Source organism: Schistocerca piceifrons, chromosome 4 (genome assembly GCF_021461385.2).
Source record: "Schistocerca piceifrons isolate TAMUIC-IGC-003096 chromosome 4, iqSchPice1.1, whole genome shotgun sequence".
In the NCBI taxonomy this organism is placed as follows: Eukaryota; Metazoa; Arthropoda; class Insecta; order Orthoptera; family Acrididae; genus Schistocerca; species Schistocerca piceifrons.
The window spans coordinates 515,759,433-515,765,102 of record NC_060141.1 but is presented as its reverse complement, the minus strand read 5'-3'; the positions used below and the strand labels follow the sequence as shown (position 1 = coordinate 515,765,102).

At 41.7% G+C, this 5,670-nt stretch overlaps 1 pseudogene; it reads right to left on the bottom strand.

The window, feature by feature from the left end:
- Positions 1 to 2,265: 2,265 nt before the first annotated feature.
- Positions 2,266 to 2,383, bottom strand: LOC124797095 (annotated as a pseudogene).
- Between the last annotated feature and the right edge of the window lie 3,287 nt (positions 2,384 to 5,670).

Sequence of the window (5,670 nt, the reverse complement as noted above, 5' to 3'; positions counted from 1 at the left end):
CTCCATCCCATAAACTGACATATGGCTTCTATGCAACACAGTGCATGCACATTTGCATGCTTGCATTCAGCGTTCTGGCGGTAACAGGTAACACCGGTTCTCGAAGTACCAGCATTTCACATTTGCAATGACTCATATCGCGCTTACATTAACCTGTGTTCTTGCAATGTTAATCGCTGAAATGTGTTACCTCATCATCATCATCATCATCATCATCAGTTAAGACTGATTATGCCTTTCAGCGTTCAGTCTGGAGCATAGTCCTCCTTATAAAATTCCTCCATGATCCGCTATTCAGTGCTAAAGTTGGTGCCTCTTCTCATGTTAAGCCTATTACTTCAAAATCATTCTTAACCGAATCCAGGTACCTTCTCCTTGGTCTACCCCGACTCCCCCTACCCTCTACAGCTGAACCTATGAGTCTCTTGGGTAACCTTGCTTCTCCCATGTGTGTAACGTGACCCCACCATCTAAGCCTGTTGGCCCTGACTGCTACTTCTATAGAGTTCATTCCCAGTTTTTCTTTGATTTCCTCATTGTGGACACCCTCCTGCCATTGTTCCCATCTACTAGTACCTGCAATCATCCTAGCTACTTTCATATCCGTAACCTCAACCTTATTGATAAGGTAACCTGAATCCACCCAGATTTCGCTCCCATACAACAAAGTCGGTCGAAAGATTGAACGGTGCACAGATAACTTAGTCTTGGTACTGACTTCCTTCTTGCAGAAGAGAGTAGATCGTAGCTGAGCGCTAGCTGCATTAGCTTTGCTACACCTCGCTTCCAGTTCTTTCACTATGTAGCCATCCTGTGAGAATATACATCCTAAGTGCTTGAAACCGTCCGTCTGTTCTAACTTTGTTCCTCCTATTTGGCACTCAATCCGTTTAAATCTCTTTCCCACTGACATTACTTTCGTTTTGGAGATGCTAAAACGAAACCTAGACAAATGTTTTCGCAAAATTTCGTTACCCTACATTAATTATTTTTTGGTGTTGCGAGTTTTTTTCGGGCAGTATATATCATAACAACGTTCCAAGTAAATGTGTGAACTGTTAAAGCGATTGAGGATCTCTACAACGCAAGACCGATGTTGGACGATAGAACGAAAGCTAGCCGGTATTATAAGTCATCTTCCAATGAAATCTCGGAGGCGTCATTATGGGATCCTTACTTTTCGTAGACAATTCTTTATGCAACTGTGCTGTCCAGGGACGACATAGAATTCTTCAACATAGCTTTATTTTTGTCTGTTACTCTGCATTACCGCTCAAATTTCACAAAATACCTTACTGGACTGGCACTCCTGGAAAAAAGGATACAGCACAGAATCATCTTACTAGCTGGCGAACTGTTGCAGAATAAATGTTCCGCTTTATAGTGGTTTTGCGTTGTTGGGAAACCTCCTGAAACACTAAAATCGTGTGCCACGCCGGGACTTCAACCCAGGTGCTTGGCTCTCGCAGTAAATGCTTCTATTCAGACGCCACTCCGAACTATTCTTGCTAACTTGCCATCAAAAGGTGAGGATCTGGGTTCAAGTAGTTGCACGGCACACTGTTTCACTCTTCCAGAATGTTTCATAGACGTGAAAACTTCGCTGCAGAGTGAAGATTCGTTATCAAATATCCCTCGGCTGTGATCACCACCAAGTATAACACGCTACGATCTGTCTGTCAAATATATATTTATCCACTTAAAAATCTACTTAGATCTTTCTTTTTCTTTTCTTTATTTTTGTACATATCTTGCTACAGGTTTCAACTGGCGGCTGTCCATAGAGTCCTGTTCGGAGCATCTTCCTTTGTCTGCATCTTCGTCCTGTTCTAATGTCGTCCATCGCTCCAATTCGCTTCCTACCTTTTCCTCTCATTCCTTCCACATTTTCCACTAAAATTCTTTGTTGCAGACAATTGCTACGCAATATATGTCACAGTCAAGTTATTTTCCTCTTTCTCGTCACTTCCAGTAGTCTTTTTTCCTCCCATATTTTTTTCTTTACTTCTTCATTAGGTCCGCCGGTGCACTCAAACTGAAGTATTCTTCTCCATACTGAAAATAAACTAAACTCCGTCCAAAGAGGCGATGAAAGCCGGCCCCCGTGTCATCCACGGCCCACAGGCGTCACTGGATCCAGATATGTAGAGGTATGTGGTCAGCACACAGTTCTCCCGGCCGTATGTCAGTTTACGAGACCGGAGCCGCCACTTCTCAGTGAAGTACCTCCTCAGTTTGCCTCACAAGGGCTGAGTGCACTCCACTTGCCAACAGCCCTCGGCACACCGGATGGTCACTCATCCAAGTGCTAGCCCTGCCCAACAGCGCTTAACATCGGTGATCTGACGGGAACCGGTGTTACCACTGCGGCAAGGTCGTTGGCATTCTTCTCCATACTGCAATTTGAAAATTTTATCAATATCTTTCTTCTTTATTTTTAACTGTTCATGTTTCACTGCTGTGTAACGCTGTATTTCAGATATAACATCTAGCAAATCTTTTCCTCAGCTCCATTTGGAACTCTCCTAGTTGTTAGTAAGTGCTTCACCTTTTCAAATGCCGTCTTTCTCATAAACGTTTTCCTCCTTATTTATTCTTTATAATTTCCGTCCGGGTCATTAAATTTCCCAGGTGCAGAAACGACTTTCCTTGTTCTGTCCTTTTTCTGTATAAGAATATGCTGGCTGGCGCTTCCTTCTTGCTTGTTCTCGTGACTTTTCTCTCTCCTATATTTATTTTCATTCCATACTCCTCGATCTGGTAGGAAAATATTTTGTTTAGCATGCGTCGATGTAGTATTCAGTCGCGAGTCACCGAATCGGCGTTAAACCTCTGTCTTTTACGCTTAGGACATCATGGGCGAAGAGGTCTGGGTGGGTTTCGCATGACTGTTGCTCTCTGACCCCGCGCTTAGTCACATTCATAAGACTTATCTTGTTCAAGGATAGCCACTGTGTTGGAATTCTGGTGCATATAGAAGAGAGTAATATAGGTCGATAATTCTAGAAACCAGTTCTGCTCTAGGGGTCTGCAGTAGATTTTGATCAGTGATAAAACTGTTTCACTCATAAATCCTGTTTAGAGCCTTTCAGAGATTCTGTCAAACCTCAGCGTCCTTTTTGGTTTAGGAGAATTTAGACATTTTTTAAGCTCATATCACTATTATTTCGTCACTCCAGAGACTTCAACGCCGATTCGGTGAGTGGCGACGATATCATTTGTAAGGCGCTTAGTTCCTCTTGCGGCAGTTGCAACTTCAGATACTATGGCAAACACTTCACATGGGAACCGGGCGACCGCTACGGTTGCAGGTTCGAATCCTGCCTCGGGCATGGATGTGTGTGGTGTCCTTAGGTTAGTTAGGTTTAATTAGTTCTAAGTTCTAGGCGACTGATGACCTCAGAAGTTAAGTCGCATAGTGCTCCGAGCCATTTGAACCATTTGAACATCACATGGGGATGATCGGCAGCTCTCTACATGAAATAAATATCCGGGCCGCAGGGTGGACAGGAACGCAGTGCGACCAATGCCCCACCTCTGCACGTAGATTGCAGATCTTGGACAGCCTACCAGGGACAGAACTTGATACCACTTGTAGAATATAACATAAAACAGACCACAAAAACGCGACACATTCAGGACTGTACCACAGCTCCCAAGCACGACTGTAACACTTATCGACATCTGAAATGAAGCCTCCAATTCCTTTGTAGCAATCCTTACCACCGTCTACAACAGCCTCCGAACATATTACTATTCTGAGTTACAGAAAACTTCCCGAATCTTATTTTAAACCCAACAAACCCAATGGTTTCAACTCCTCATACCGACCAGTCAGCCTCACGTCGGTGTTTAGAAGGGTATTCGAATCAGTCTTCTCCCAACGCATCCATAAACACCTAAACCACTACCTATTCTATCGTATCAACCAGTGGGCCTTTCATCCGTTATCTCTCATGAACAGCTTCTTCATTTCACCCATTTCCTATCTCATAAGCACAATATCCGAAAATCTTCAATTTTTGCATGGCTTGATCCCTTGCGAAGCCTATGGCCGTTTATGGTATTCCATTCTGCCCTTCAGGCCTGAAGTTATGGACTTCCAGTTAATTACGTCCATCGTATTGCTTACTTACTGTCTTTGTCACTATAAACACTAGTTCCTATATCTTCACTGCTACAGCAGGAGTTCCCCAAGACTTCTCCCTTTGTCCTCTTCTGCCGCACACATCCTTAACGCTGCTGTCATACCTAACCCACCACCTCCTGCTTCTCTCCTGCAGTACGTCGATGACACTGCCTTCTTAGTCGTCTACTCTACGCTATCGAAATTCCAACGGTCCGTTCGGCTCCATCTCAACCAGTTCACCTCCCAACACAACTAGTGGCTCCATACAAAACTCAGGTAATAATAGTGGGATGAATAACCCACTGCCTCTTTCCCTATTAGCTAGTTAGTTAAATTTAAACGTTTCACAGATCATTTGAATGAGTCTTTTATCGAAGTGATGTGGAACGAATTAGTTTACAGGATATGTATACATGATTAGTGTTAACATTAATGCATTAATGAATACTTTATCATTTTAGTCCTAAACAAGCTTTTTTTACTGGCTACCAGTTTTTTAAGGAGGTATTCGTCAATGAAATAGTAGGAGTCGTCCAGGAGAAATTATTTTAAATTAGATTAAACCTTCTTCGCTAAATGTCAGACATTTTATGTTATTGGGCAAATGATAAGAAAATTTTTATTGCTGCATATTGAACTCCTCTTTGAGCCACTGACAATTTTAACAATTTTTCCCTCTACTGTTGTACGGATGTGTATCACTGTTCTTCTCAAATTGTGACGGCTTATTTATGACGAAATTCATTAGCGAAAATACATATTGTGACGGTGCAGTTAAAATGCCTAGCTCCTTAAAGAGGCGCCTACATGACGTCCTTTGGCGACCACAATGTATTGTTTTTACTGATCGCTTTTCTACAATCAATACTTCCTTTCTAAGTGATGAGTTACCCCAGAAAATTATTCCATAAGGAATTATTGAGTGGAAATATGCAGAATATGTCAGGAGTCGATACGTTTGTTTCCAAGATTGACATTTATTTGAGAAGCTCAGTAGTATGCCTCTTCAAGTTCAAGTTTTAATCAATACATCTTACTGACTCCTACTCATGCGTTACACCAGTTATTGGTATGACTCCATATATTCCACTGCATTGAATGTATTATTTTCTTTCAAAATTTAAGGAAAGTCCATTTACAGGCAACCACTTATTAATTCTTCTGAAAATATCATCGACTAATGCTTCTACTACTTTCTCTCCAATGGTATTTATCATAATACTACTACAGTCTGCAAAAAGTACTACTTTTATTTGATGAATGTTAAGTGGAAGACTATTCACATACGTAAGGTATAGGAATGGACCCAAAATTGAACCCTACGGTACTCCCTTTGTGATTTTACCCCAGTCACTAATATTCTCTACTTCTCCAACCTTGTATGAATTATTCACCACAATCTTTTGCATTCTGTTTGTGAAGTATGATTCCAATCAGTTATGTATAAATCCAACATCAATTCTATAAAACTTGAGTTTTTCTAGGAGAGTAGCGTGATGTACGCAGTCGAAGGCCTTCGAGAGATCACAAAAAATACAAAC